The sequence below is a fragment of the Mustela putorius genome, unplaced genomic scaffold (genome assembly GCF_011764305.1).
Source record: "Mustela putorius furo isolate JIRA1106 unplaced genomic scaffold, ASM1176430v1.1 tig00000174_pilon_pilon_pilon, whole genome shotgun sequence".
Lineage (NCBI taxonomy): Eukaryota > Metazoa > Chordata > Mammalia > Carnivora > Mustelidae > Mustela > Mustela putorius.
The window spans coordinates 29,392,936-29,408,615 of NW_025421304.1; positions in this window are offsets into that span (position 1 = coordinate 29,392,936).

Sequence of the window (15,680 nt, forward strand, 5' to 3'; positions counted from 1 at the left end):
AACCATATGGTTGCAGTGAAGGCAGCCACAGCTGCCTGCCTCCATCACTCACCCTTAGTAAATATTTCTGCAAAACAGATGAAATTAACTACTGTAACAGATAAATAGAGAGTGCAGTTCTCCAAGCAAATGTTTCACCGTGGCATTCATGTTGAAACACAACCAACAGCTCTAGGTTGGCACTCAGCCACCTGCCAGTGACTTTCCGTCTTCACTGAGCCCTGGGATACCTGGATTCTGGTACCTACCTCCGAGACAAGTGAAGATGGCACAGAGATACCCAGGAGGCAAGGAGGGTATGTGGGAGAGACGGGCTGGACCATCTAGGCTGCTGCATGGGTCTGCTGGCTTGCTGATGTTGCATTATTCTACAACATGACTGTGGGTGCTGCTAGGAGTTGCAGGGGGTACCCAGTTCTGGGCATCGAGGCCCAGGAGAGGGGAGCAGAGGCAAGTCAAGGAAAGGAGGTGATGCTCTTGGAGTTGAGGTGGCTCTAGGTGAAAGGAACAATAGCAGTTGTGAGTCCTGCCATGTTGGGAAGTAAAATGCGATGGAAGAAGATTATTGGGCATGACCTGGATTGAGTATATAACTGGTAAACTTGGACTTTGTGGTCATTAGAAAGGGAAAATGTTTGAGCAAGTCATGTCTATCTGGCTCAGGCATCACGGAGACCCAGATTTGACACCAGATCCTTGTACCTGACCGCTGTGGAATTATGTGCTGGCTAGTTTACCTTGCTGAGCTTTTCTTTTCTTCCCTTGTAAAATGGGAATGATCATACTTCCTTATGCATTTATGAGTGTATTAATTGGAAAAATCATGATCATTCTTAAAGGAATTATTTATTACTTATGATTGCAATAATGAGTGTTTAATTCATGATATAGGGAGGAGAAGAAGCTCCTATCTCTGCCCTGTGCTTTCTAAGCTGTGGGTCTTTTTGGTTGGGGCTGTGGTCCCCATTTCTAGCATCTGAAACTGATGATAACCAGGGGTGTCCCATTCCGTGGCTCTGTCACTCTCCGACAGAACTTCAGCCAATGAGTGGCACCTGTCTCCTTCAGAGAGCACAGGGCTCGGCTGACTAAGCAGTAACCTGCTGGTCTCCCTCTGAGCTCCACCAAACACAGGGGGCCCTGTGCATACAGCTGGGGCAATGTGGCAGATAGCTGGAGAACACAGAGGATCCTAGGTATGTGAGGTTCTCCAAGCCAAGTGTCAGTGGCCTGTGAGGGACAAGTATTTACCTAAAGACTGAGGAAGTTCCAAAAGGCGGGCAGAAGGTGACTCAACCAGATCACTACACCTGCTCTGTGCTGCAGGGACCCTGAGGCTTCAGGGAAAGAAGTGGGGCCATGCTTTCTTCCTGACCTAGGTGACATTCCCCAGAAATAAAGCAGCACCCAGAAGGGCCTCCGGAGAGAATCTTGGTTTCTTAGGGCTCTGTTTCAGCTGAGAGACAAGAGGTCCAAAATCCCAGCCACAGCAGAAGCTGCAACACACCTGTGCCCCCAGAGGTTGGCAAGACCCCAAGCTAGAGTTGCCGAGGGACACGGTGGATCCAGGGCAGCTCTTGAGAGAGTTCTCACTCACAGATTAACATCGTGTTTGAAAAATAGCCGGGTCTAATTGGATAATATTAAAAAAAAAAAAAAAAAGAAAGAAAGAAAGAAAAGGATTTAAATTCTAAGCTACGTAGGGGGGAGCTCTTAACAGGGAAGAGGAATCTTTTTCTGTTTTTCCAAACCGATCGTATTCACACCATTTAAGCTGGGAGTGGGCCTGAGTATTTCCACAAACAGGACAGGAATACTCAAAGAGTGTTTGGTCCAGCTTGGAAAACAGAGACCTCAGGGACCCATGTTGTCTCCAGAGCCCCTGGAGACAACTCCAGAGTTGTGGCATAAATGTTTATGCTGGGATGTGGCATGTATCTATGAAATAATTCTCAATCATTTGTGAATAAGTTGCTGATATTGTACCCCTCTGACCCTAAACACTTCAGTGTATATTTCCTCAAAACAAGGACATTGCAGGACGATTATCTAAATCAGGAAACTGAACATTTGTACAACATTGTCAACTAATCTGAAGTCCAAATTCAAATGTTGCTCATTCTTCCAATAATGTACTTTACCCAGGACTACATGCTGCCTTCGGTTGTCACATCTCTTCAGTTTCTTTTGAACTGGAACCTTCCTCAGTCATTCTTTATCTTTGCCTGTTCTTTCTCTCTCTTTAACCTTGACATTTTTTAAGAGTACAGACCATTTATTTTGTAGAAGGTTACTCGATTTGGGTTTGTCTGATGTTTCCTTGTGATTAGATCTGGGTGATGAATTTTGGGCAGAAACACCCCAGAAGTGATGTTGTGTCTCCCTTGGTGCATCCAGCCAGAGGGATTTGACGTTGGGTTGGTGTCATTATTAGTGATGTTATCTGTGATTACTTGGCCAAGGTGGTGTGCATCGGGTTTCTCCACTAGAAAGTTGTTTCCTTTCCTTTTGTGATTAATAAGAAGTTTCTGGGAGATACTCTGAGACTATGTGAATATGAAGTCCTCATCAAACTTGCACCTTCTAGTTTTAATCTCCATTGGCATATCTTGCCTGAATCAGTTATTCTTAGAATATTTGCCAAATGGTGATTTTTCTCATTGTGTCATTCCACATTTATTTGTTCAGTTCTACCAAAGAAGAGCCTCCCTTCTCCCACATTTATCTATTTATCAATTCATTGATACCAGTATGAATTCATGGAATGGTATGTCTTATTCAATGGGTTATAATCCATTATGACTACTATTTATTTCACATCCAAATTGCCTTAGAGTTGAACAGTGGAGTTCCTTTCTGCCCTTTTGACATTTATTTTTTGGGCACTTTCTGAAATGAAATGTTCAAGTTCATCTTGTATCTTACCTACCCTGGAATTAGCCAGTCTTGCCAACAGGTCCTATATCCTTTTAGTGAGAATGGAATTTAAAAAACCAAAATCTGGGCATCAGGTTCTGAGCATGAAGGCTACAGGGGTGTCATTGTTTCTAGGCCCTCTCAATGGACAGAGCTAAGATCTGTATCTGTTTTAAAAACATACTGATGCTTTTAGTTCCAATCGCATAACATGCTGGCCTTCCCTTTCTTGTATATTAAAAAAAAAAATACTACTTCTCCAATAGTGAGACATCTAGCCCCCCCCTTTTTCAATCTATTTATTCCTTTGCTCAATCCAAAAATAAATACAGAGTAATTTTTGAATCATTCACTCATACCACTGTAAAAAACAAAACCACTAATTAGAGTTCAATATTTTTCTGCGCTCCTTTTTGTCTTTAGACTGAGGATATGTAGTCAAAACACTGTCTTCAAAAGTTACTTCAAATAATTCTCCCTCCACCCTTTGTTCAGCATGGTGATGCCATTCATTTGAAACCTAATTTGGTTCATTTGTTTCTGATAGGGCCTTTCTCCCCATCCTTGTAGATTTTTTTGACTATATGAAACACGAATATGACTATAAACATCAAAACTAAATTAAAAAAGCTAATCCAAAGAAGTGTCACTCCCCCTAGCCCCTCCTCCCCATAGCCACACACCCCTAACATGGAACTAATCTCTTTCATTTCTGGCTTTCTCCCCCATGTTTCTTTTTGCTAAAATAATTAAATACATGTACCATTTGTTTCCTCTTCTTTCTCATAAAAAAATGAAAGAAAGAGCATGCTATACATGAACTTCCGCACTTTGCTTTTTTTCTTTTAAGAAGGCATCTTGGAAATCACTCCCACCAGCTCATGGAGCTCTTCGGTGTTCCTTCTGGGATGAGTAGTATTGCACTGAACAGGGACCACAGTCTATCCAGCAGGTCTCTTATTGATGGGGATTGAAACCATTTCCAGTGTCTGGCAGTTACAAACAATGCTTTGGTATATAAGCTAGCATGTAGTATTTTCATATACTTGGACAGCATCTTCCAGGTAATTTCCTAGAAGTGGGACTGCTGGCTGCTAGGAATGCAAATATATAGTTTTGTTAGATATTGCAGAATCCCCCTTCTTAACGGCCATACTGATTTGTCTTCCCTCAAACAAAGTATGAGAGTGCCTGTTTGTTTTCCTTTGGCTTCACAAGCAGAATGTTTCAAGCTTTCTTATATTTACCACCAGTCTGGTAAGTGAGCACTAATATCTCAGTGTCAGCTTTTAAGCCAACTTTATTTAGATATGATTCATATACCCCAAGATTCACCCATTTAAAGTGTACAATTCAGTGAATGTTAGTATGTTCACAGATAGCTACAACCATCACCCCAGTCAAGTTTAGAAACCCAGTAACCTTCAGCTACCACTCTCCTAGCTCCTCATGTCCCCTAGTCCTAAGCAGCTACTGATCTACTTTCGGTCCATAGATTTGCAAGTTTAGGAAATTTCATATAAATGGTGTCATACAATATGTGGCCTTCTGTGTTTAGCTTCTTTCATTTATCCTGGTTTCAAGGTCCATCCACGTTATGGCATATACCAGTACACCATTCCTTTTTATGACTAAATAATATTCCATTGCCTAGTCAAATAAGAGTCACTGTTGTTTATTCATTTGTTGATGGACATTTGGGTTGTTTCTACCATTTGACTATTAAGAGTAATCCTGCTGTAAACATTCATGTACTATTTTTTTTTCGGGTGAACGTATGTTTTTATTTCTCTTGGGTATATATACCTAGGAAAGAAATTGCTGTGACCTATGGGAACGCTGTAGTTGTTTGAGAAACTGCCAGACTGTTTCAGTGTGTTTCGACTATTTCACTTCCATGTCAAGTTGAGCATTTTTTTCTTATATTTAAAAGATTATTTTTATATAGTTTTCCAAATTGTCTATTCATTTCCTTTGCCCATTTTCCTATTTGGTTATTGGGTTTTTTCCCTTCAATTTTTGAGAGGTCTTTATATATTGCAAACATTACATTAGGCTTTTATCTGTAATACACATTGCAAACATTTTCTTACATTTGTTGTTTGTCTTTTTATTTTGTTTATGGCATTTTTTTCATACAAACCTAAAAACCTTTTTCTGCTATCAGATTTATCATTCTTTTCTTTTCTCGTCTTGTGACATTGATTCAAGTTAGAAATCCTTTCTCCATACCTGGGAATTCACCCAGGTTTTCTTCCAGTACTTGTCGGGTTCATTTTTTTCCTGTAGCTCTCTGATCCTTTTCACAGTATATTCTTGTGCATGGTTGGAGGCATAGGTCTAACTTCATTAATTCTACTAACTGGCTACCCAGTTGTCCTAGCAACACTTATTAAAAAGATTATCTACACCCTAGTAATTTTCTGGCGCCCCCTTTATATTTAGGATATACTAAATTTTCATATGTGCTTGGGTCTCTTCTCACATTTATTGCTTTCTTCCAGGGGTCTGTCTGTTTATTTCCGCACCAACACCATGCTGTCTCATTTCTTATGAGTAAGTTTGATGACCTCCTCTGGGCACCTGTTCTTTTGCTAAGACCCTTACTCTCAGGAAGTCCTTCCCTGTTTTTGTGCTTTGGTCTCCTACTGCAGCTTAAGCCCCTTTCCTCTGTGAGCTCCTGTGAATGCAGGGCTCCCTTTGTACACCTCTCCTTGAGTTGTCAGGTGCTATGAGCATTCTCCTTTAATGTAAATGTGGCCGCTGATTTCCGGCCCAGAGGTGACTCCCTTTCATTGACAGCCCTGGCGGCCCACTTTACAAGTAATTTGCTGAGTTTGTCAAGGACTGCAGAATCATGTAAATGCCATTATCGTTTTTGTCATCCTCATCATCATCAACGGAAGCATCATCTACTTCCCTTCCCTCGCCTGTTGTTTAGAGCAAATGAAGTAGCTGCTGATGTTCAGAACAGAGGCTTTATTTGTAGAGTATCCAAAGTCATACCCCCTGTAGGTCAGTTCATGTCTTAAAGGTGTCCTGTAGGCCGGGAGAAAGATCATCATATACCCCCACTCTTTGTGGTTGGGGAGTTGATATATCTCACAGGAGCTGGACAAGCAGTCCTCTTCCTGCACCCCAAATTAATTTTCTTTCCTGCTTTTGGCATGATAGCAAAATGTCTAAATGGAGATATATTTGTGCTACCAAATTAGTTGTTTTGGGGGCGCCTGGGTGGCTCAGTCAGTTGAGAGTCTGACTCCTGATTTCAGCTCAGGCCTTGATCAAGCCCCACATTGAGCTCTGTGCTCAGTGCACAGCTGCTTAAGATTTTCTCTCTCTCTTTGCCCCTCCCCATCACTTGTGCTATTTCTCTCTTTAAAAAGCAGAAGAAAGAAATTGTTGTAGACTCCATAAACCTATTTTTCTCAGTTTTATAAGGGCGAGTATAAGGTTATATATGCTTGGGACAATTAACCACTATCTGAATCCATTCAACAAATATCTGGTGAGCAACTGGTGTGTGTAAAAGCACTCTAGTAGAAACAGTGAGGGACTAAAAAGTGGATAGGATAGGATCCTTCCCTCCAGGAGTTCACTCACAACTGCAGAAGATAATGGGAAAAGAGAGCTAGGCACAAGCAATGTCATGACAAGGCAAATGAGAACAAGTGAAAAAAGGGAAAGTCCTATGGGAATCTAGAAGAAAAGCCATTCATTCTGGGGCCTCTTTGGGAGAGATGAGACTTAAAATTGGACCCTGAAGAATGAGTTGGATGACCCAGGAAGATAATCTAGCATTTAGAAAAGCTTAAACAAAAATTATAAAGGCAAAACAAAGCATAACAAACCGCTTACATTGAATTGAGTCACACGAAATGACTGTTCTGTTGGTCAGATCAGTCACGTTTAGTCATATGTATGTGATTCAATCTAATACATCATATATGAGGATACTGTAGACTGTTTGTAAATCTAGTAGAACTAGTAGACTAGGGGCACCGGGTGGCTCATTCGGTTAAGTGTCTACCTTCAACTTAGGTCATGATCCCAGAGTCGTACTGGGACTACTGGCCCTACTCCGTGGGCAGTCTGCTTTCCCCTCTCCCTCTACCCCTTCTCCTGCTTATGCATCCTCTCTCTCTCTCTCTCAAGTAAATAAGGAAATTAATAATTTTTTTTTAAAAAACGAAAAGACTAACTTTAAAAGATGCTACATGGGAGACCAGATTGAATAGGATTTTCAGTGTTAAATTGAAGAATTTGGCCTTTATTTGGTGAGATTCATTTAATTACTTGTTTATGAAGGATTTGTTGTCCCTATGACATGCCCAGCCTCCTGGTCGGGGAAGCTCTGAGAACAGAGCTGTGTTTCAGGAGAATAATTCTGACAGTGGTGTGCATGATGGGCTGCAGAGAGGAGGCAGGGTGAATGAGAAGACTACTTAGGAGTTCTAGGAACTAAAGGGTGAATGAGAACCTGAGGCAGGATGTGATTGTGAATAGGAAGGATAGAAGTGAAAGCTGTTCCAGAAATAGAATTGACATCAGACATTTTGACTGAATCAAAGTAAAGACAAGGGAGAAAAGGCAACAAAAATCTCCAACCAGCCAACTCAGGAGAACTGGACAGCTCTCAAGGACCTCCATCTGTTGTTCCATCCATTCTGCAAGTGTTTATTGAGCACCAGCCATGAGATGAGCAATGTTGCAGGAGCTGGACACACAGCAGAGAACAAGAGAGTCACACAAGTCTAATGCAGAGAGACAGGCAATGAATAGATAATAAATTAACATATGATGTAATAGTAGAGAGTGGGAAATGCTCTAAGGAAGATTATTCAAGGTAAGTGGAGAGTGGAAAAGGTATGTTCCCAAAGGATAATCAGGGAAGGACTATTGGAGCAGGTGATATTGGAGCAGAGACCTGAATGATGTCAGGGAGGGAGTGTGGGAACACCTGGGGGAAGGGAGTCACTGGAAAAAAGAACAATGAGTACAGAGTCCTTGAGGCAGGTCCAAGCTTGGAGTGTTGGAGGATCAGCCATAAGGCCAGGATGGTTAGACTGAATTAGAAGGAGGGAAACCAGTAAGACATGTAATGGCGGGAAGGGGCAAGAGCATGTCATGGAAAGGAGTTTGATTTTGTTTTGAGCGTGCCGGGTTTTGAGTTCGAAGAGGTGGCCTTTTAAAGTTTCTCTGGCTCCTATGTGGAGAATTGACTATAAAGGAACAAGAAAGGAAGAAAAGTGCTATGGTGGGTTTGGTGAGAAGTGGTCAGATTCTGGAAGAACGATGGTATTATAACAAACAGAAAATGCCAAGGAATTAGACACAGTGTAAGGGAGAAGGGGAAGTAGAGCATGACTGCCATTTCCAAGTCAGAGGAAGGAGCAGGATTTTCATAGAAAGTCAAGGTTTCTGGTTTAGACTTGGTAAGTTTGGTATGCTCAGCCACACTCAAGTAGAGAGAATGGTCAGGCAGTGGGGTGCAGGAGCCTAGAACTCATAGAAGTTGAGTCTAAATTTGAGAGTTACCAGCATATAAATATACTTAAAACTCTGACCCTGAAGGAGACACAAAGGGAACAGGTGTAGACAGAGAAAAGGAGGAGTTCTCAAGCCAGTTATCAAACTCTGTAGTGGTCAGGAAGGAAGCAAGGAAGGAAGAGTCAGAAAAGGACACTTGGAAGGAGGGGCCAGTGAAAGAGGAGAACCAGGAGAGTTTGGTGACTGGGAAGCCCTGCAAAAGAAACATTTCAAAGAAGAGGGGATGACTAGCCATGTCAATGCTGCTAAAAGGTCATGTAAGATGAGGACAGAAAACTGACAAGAAAATTAGCAAGAAGGAGATGTTGGTGACCTTGCCAGGCAGTTTTAGTGGAGTGGTGGAGGAAAAAAAATCTGAGGAGAGAACGTAAAGTAAGGAACGAGAACAGAAAATGCAAACCACTCTTCTTAGGATATTTGCAGTAAGGCAGAATTAGAAAACAGAGTGGTATTTTGGGGAGGGAGGTGGTACGCATTTGGACATGGAAGGGCTGACGATAATAATCAAAATGAGGGAAAATGCTATGACTAGTAAGTAGAGCACAGGGAGTAGGACTGAGAGCTCAGTGGGGCATTGGACCAATATAGGAACTTGGACCTTTCCCCCATTTTTAAAAAAAGATTGTATTTATTTATTTAACAGAGAGATCACCAGTAGGCAGAGAGGCAGGCAGGGGACGGGGAAGCAGGCTCCCCATTGAGCAGAGAGCCCCATGCGGGGCTTGATCCCAGGACCCTGAGATCATGACCTGAGCCGAAGGCAGAGGCTTAACCCACTGAGCCACCCAGGCGCCCCCTTTTCCCCCATGTAATGGAAGACACAGTTGAAAGGACAGAGATGCCAAATCCATAGATTTGGCAGTAGAAGAAATGAGGAAGTTCTTATTGTCATTTTCTTAATGAAATAAGAGGCAAGGTGAGAGTTAGGATAGAGGAGGGGTGCCTGACTTTGAGGAGAGGGTGAAGGGAAGGAGACAGAACCAGGTGAGGGAACTCATTAGCCATGTGTGCTTGGGTTGCTGGTGGCATCCCGTGGTGAGGTCTACGTGCCACTCATGGTTGTAAATTTGAAGTGAGATCCATCATCCTGGTTATGTTGTTTCTTTTAAGCACATTCTGCTGCTCACCTTTCAGGGAAGAATTTTTTTTTCTTTTTTTTTTTTAAAGACAGGTAATGTTCATGTACTTGAGTGAGGGGTGTGCAGAAGGAGAGGGAGAGAATCTTAAGCAAGCTCCATGCTCAGCACAGAGCCTGACTCAGGACTCAGTCTCATAACCCTGAGATCATGACCTGAGCTGAAACTGAGAGTCAGATGCATAACTGAGTGAGCCCCCCAGATGCCCCATGATAAGGACTTTTTTTTTTTTTAAAGATCTAGGTTTAAGCATTGTTAGGCTTTTGACAAGGACAATGGAAGGTAAGAGGGTAAGGGGTAAGGGAAGGTAAGAGGCTGAGGGTGTGCACAAGAGACACATTTTGTTATAAACCCTGGAATGAAAAATGAGTAAGGAGAGGAGTGAAACCTGGGGAAGATGATAGACAGAGAAGGAGCCCAGAAAGGGGTTGAAGATTCGGAGAAGCTGGAATACTAGAAAGAGTGAGGTGGGAAGGTGGAAGCTTAAAACAAGGGGATGCTTCAAATAGAGGGTATTAGAAGTGATGAGGTTGCTGAAAATGACAAGGTCTAGGGTACGACTATGACCTAAGAGGGATAGAGAAAAAGAGCATTAGAAGTGAATAGGTCAAGCGACTGAGAGGCCAGAGTGTTAGATGGATTGTCTATGTGGATATTGAAGTCATTGAGAATAATGACAGGGAGTGATAGAGACAAAGACAGTTGAGCCAGGCATGAAAAAATTCAGTGAATCCGTAGATGTGCTGTGCAAGGTTATCAGTGACTGCAGTAAGGAGGGATGTTGGGTGGGAACTGGGCAGTAGCATGTTCCTCAAAGGAGTTTTGTTTTTTTTTTTTTAAGATTTTATGATTTATTTATTTATTTGACAGACAGAGATCACAGGTAGGCAGAGAGGCAGGCAGAGAGAGAGGGGGAAGCAGGCTCCCCCTGAGCAGAGAGCCCAATGCAGGGCTCGATCCCAGGACCCTGAGATCATGACCCAAGCCAAAGGCAGAGGCCTAACCCACTGAGCCACCCAGGTGCCCCTCAAAGGAGGTTTTGAAGAAGAAAATAAAATCAGCCCAGAAGTAGCAAAATGAGGGGCTGTGAAGATACCCACCAACCTCCTGGCTCTATGGCACACAGGATGTGGGAGGGAAAAAGGTGACCCCTTCAGGGGACACTGGGGAAGTAGTGAGTTCCAGAGAAGACTGATGTAAAATGGTAAAACATTTACCCAAGAGCTTCAAATGTTAGGGGACTTGGGTGGTAACAGACCATGAGTTACAGAGATCATGTTGTAAGAACTTGGGGGATTTAGGGATTAGTGGAAGATTGGGTCAGACTAGATTAGAACTGGACAGCCATGGAGAGCAAGCATCTGGGGATGTAGGGATGATTTGGGGTCTTGGATTTAAAGTTAAACTGAGGTAAACTGGGATATAAAAAATGATGGCATTGAACCTTTTGGTCTTATAAGGTAAAGTTCTGAATTATACCTCGTTCTTGAGATATCTCTTAGACAAGGTGGTGGTGGTTAAGAAGTGATGGGTGATCAGACCAAGAGGCCAGGGAACCCTGCAGGCCTGCCCTAATCTTTCTGTGGGTAGCATTACAACTCTCTTTTTTTTTTTTTAAGATTTTATTTATTTATTTGACAGAGAGAGATTACAAGTAGGCAGAGAGGCAGGCAGAGAGAGAGAGGAGGAAGCAGGCTCCCCGCCGAGCAGAGAGCCCGATGCGGGACTCGATCCCAGGACCCTGGGATCATGACCTGAGCCGAAGGCAGCGGCTTAACCCACTGAGCCACCCAGGCGCCCTAGCATTACAACTCTTAAGGGGGAACAGTGGAGGCGTATGGGATGGGGGAAAAGAAGGAAGTAGAGGACACTGGAATTTATAGCCATTTTACATTTGATAAAGCTGATGATCCTTGAGATCCGGGAAGATGGGGTCTCCAAAATGGCAGAAAATGGATTCAGCTTTAGTTGATGGGAGATTTTAAGCACAGGATTATGAGGAAGGTTGACTTCCATCCATCAGATAGTGAGATAACCACAGTCCCTGGTACTTAGTAAGTGAATAAGGTTGGTTCCCTCCCTCTCCGCTATGTTCAGTGACCTCCAATTCCTCTGCAGATGCATGCAAGTGGACCCCACAGGGGTAATGGCAGTGTGGCTATGGATCAGTATAGATCCATCTCCAGCTGTTAGAACAACTTAAAACACATGCACTGCTCCAGATGGCTAGAGGCAGAAGTGGGCATTGAGTTAGAAGAAAAGGAATCTGTAATGCGCAATTTTACAGAAATGTGGCCCAAACATTTCAAGGCAGTTGCAAGAGCTCATGATGTTGAGCCCAGCTATTGGGAGAATCTAATGGGAAAACCTTTAGTATATTAGGGACATTATTGTAAGTGCATGAAATTTAGCCAGAACAAATACGATCAATATCTTGATCTTAGTCTTCATTGGCAACCTACAGTAGAAATAGCTGTCAGAATTATATTTGAGTTTGTTTTGATCACTTCAACTATAAAGTTATAGATGGTTACATCAGTATCTTAACTACATCAATTAAATGAGACAAATATTATATTGCTGATACTTGGCTCTTGGAAATATTAGATGCAGAACAGTTATAGAATAAAAAGTAAGCCTTTTGAGGAGTTATTTATCACTTTATTTTTTTCATGTCCAATGCACGCCAGTATTTGTTGAATTCAGAGTTTTAAAATTTCTGGGAATTTTGAAGTCCCTAGGAATAGAAATTTGTCCTCATGTTTATTCGATTTGTTTTCTGGGGTAGAAAACACAGGACCTCACACATAACACTTGGTAAACATTCTTTTATTATTACTGTTATCTCTGTAAAAGTTTGGTGCCCTTTTCTTAAATTTACCGTGTCAATCTGGGAAAATAAAACACTTTATGTATTTTTTGGCTTTCCTGAAAAGTAATCACATTTCAGATATTTAAAACCATGGTCTTGTCACATAATAATTGATCCCACATTTGCTAACTGAATTTATCTTTAAATGTTTTAAACTTTGTTGTGAATAGAACTGCCTGAGTTTAGTTGTTTTTTCTTTCTCTTCCCCCTCCCTGGCTTTTGTGAGAAGCAGGCAAACTCAAGAACAAAACAAGCCATCAACATTAGGGTGGAACAAAGAGTTCTTATGTCAAGCAGATTCAAAAAGCATTCATTTTCCAAAAAAGAATGAGAAAGACAAGGAGGGAAAGGGATCCCCTTATCTAGTTTAATGGAAGATCCCAGGACTGAGGGGAGGAGGGGCCAAGTTCAAACTTGGAGACAACTCTGAAGCCTGTGCAGTTGCCCCTTGCCTCTGTCTTGAGCCTCTTGAGCCTGCAGTAACTTGGTTCTAATCTCTCCAAGCACAAAGGAGAGCGACCACAAGTGGCCACTTGGCCTGTGGTCCTTGGAGCAGCGGGCAGACAATGGGCTCTCTGCCACCCTCCAGGGCTGAAGGGGACAGGAAGTTGACATCCGTAAAGGAACCTAGTTTCACTTCCTTAGATCCTGGGACTGAAGTGGTCTCCTGGAGTCAAGGCTGTATTTCATTCTGGCCTACAAGTTTATTATTCTGTTTGGCCTCGGCATTTAGGATAGTTAATGAGTTTTTTGCCCTTACTGACTTTCTGCCCTCACCATGCCCTCACACCCTAACACCCAGCAGTCTGTCCTCTCTGCCCACCACGGATCAATAAACTCAACAGCCTCTTCTCCCTTCTTACCCAGTGCAGCTTGGTAATGAAGCTTACCCAGGAAGCCGATGGCTGTCCCTGAGCTCTCTGCTTTCTCAGAGCTCTCTCCTCTGGCCCGGGAGGTTCTGTTCTCCTCTTCTGTTGCCTTTTGTGTTAACTGACTCTTCTTTCCCCTTCCTCCTACAGAACGAAGCTCTGTCCTTGGCCCCTTCCTCCTCACTCTCCTGTTTCGTCCCGGACACCCCCCCCACCACCACCCTGTGTTTATTTCCGTGTGCATTATCCGGTCTCCATTCTGCATCTCCAGATCATGTTCATTTGAAACTTCACCTTCCAAACATTTCACCTGCATGAGTTATCAGGACGTTAAACTCACTGGCTATAAAGGTGGAAGTCAGCAGCCTGTCCTGAACATGCCCCTCCCAGTAAATGCCTTATTCCTCAGAAAGGTTCCATTGAGGTTTTTTGTCACTTGAAACAAAACAAAACAAAACAAAAACCTCCTTTGACTTCCTGTTCTCGCTCATCCCACATCCAGTTTGTTGCCAAATCTCTCTCTGTTTTAAGCAGCTCTCTCATTCGTCTTCCCCTTTTCCATGCCCTTTTGCCATTTCCTCCTAGTTTGGGGCCCTTGTTACCCTGGAAAATCAAAATTGCCTTCTGACCATACCCCCCCCAACACACATTCACCTTCATTATCGCTTTATGTACTCATCCTGTACCCCACCATCTGATTCATATTCCTAAAATAAGACCATATCAGGACATCAATAGACACCATATACATACCCCTTCTTCCCTAAACATATTTGGCAAATAAATATAGAGGGAGGGAGAGATGGATGGATGGGTAGAAAGAAGGAAGGAAAGAAGGAAAGAGAGAATGTGGAAGAGAGGAAGGAACTACAAGACAGCAGTCATAGATTTATTTCTAAGTTTGTTGTTAATTTGGCCTTGGGAAAAACCACTGACCCTTCCTATGGCTCAGTTTCCCTCTTGGAAATTGTGAAAACCCTTGTCACCAATCTTGTTGTATAGAATATACTCTTCATTGACTACCACAAGGGTTCCATGAGCCCTCATGGAAAGAGATCCCTACACATTTATTAATACCATTTGTTCACCTTTGTTGGTGGTTTTGATTAGTCCCAAGCCAAATTAAGTATTTGCTGGTCATATGGTTTTTTTTCCATCCTGTAGGGTTAACACTCTTAAACACCAGCAAAATAGTCCATTTCTCCTCCTAACCAGATAAAAGTTTTGAGAGAACTTCAAAGAAGGTTTATTCAGTAAATGTAGTGAAAAGAGGCAAAAAGAAAATTAGTTTTAAGTTTTTCTCTAGAGTAGTAGTTTAACCACAGGCCTTTGTGATTTTAGATACTCCAGAGCATTTTTAGCCAGTGAGATTGGCAAGCCAAGTTTCCTGGCCCATCCTTCTGGGAAGAAAGGGCAGCTTCTGGCTTCATGTTAATCTAAGTGATTTCATCGCTCACGAACAAGTTTGGGTTCCTTCCTATCCCTCGACAGCAGATAGAGTTGGTTATATGATTTCTTTCTTCCCATGTATAATTCCTGTATAAAATCCCCATCTCCTGAAAATGACTTCCTATTTATTTAACTTCTCCAATTTCCCCCAAATTCCATTTGTATCATCTGACTTCATTATATAGCCAAAACTTTTTCAGGATACTGAAAATATCTCCCAGCCAGCCCTTCCTTGGGAAGGAAACTTTGGAAAGAGAATTAATTACACATTTTTGACTGCTTGGGCGCTTTAAAATGCATCTTGTCTACTTACCCTCAGACAGATTTGAATGTGGGTAGGGGAATAACAGAAGATGTATGTCATTGCTTACTTCTGCTTTGCTTTTTCTTCTAATATATGATGTAGTACTTTTACCTACTGACTAACCATCTCTACTCCCTTGTAACCCTGGTTTGTCTCTTCCAGACCAAGGGTAACACTGCTGAGATTAGGTTGTGGCAGTCTTTTCTCAACTCCCAGATACAAGTTATTGAATAGAAATGTCAAGACCTAAAATCTCCTCCATCCCCTTAGCGTTCTTAAATTTTGACATCTTGTCTACACTAGCCTGAAGTGTCAAATCACTGGAAACATAGCAGAAATTGCCTATTTGTTATTCTAATATACTATATTCACAGTCCATGTTCTTCCACAGAAAATGCCAACACTTCTAGGTTTTCTCTCCATTGAAATAAGTCCTCTTAACTACTCTCATGGGCAGATCACGACACTCATGAGATCCAAGTTATAGATGCACCCTCTGTATAGACCAGTTAGCATGGTTTTATTCTGAGGCATCAGAAGAACAAAGGACTCCAAGCAAAAGGCCAATGATGATCCAACCAAAG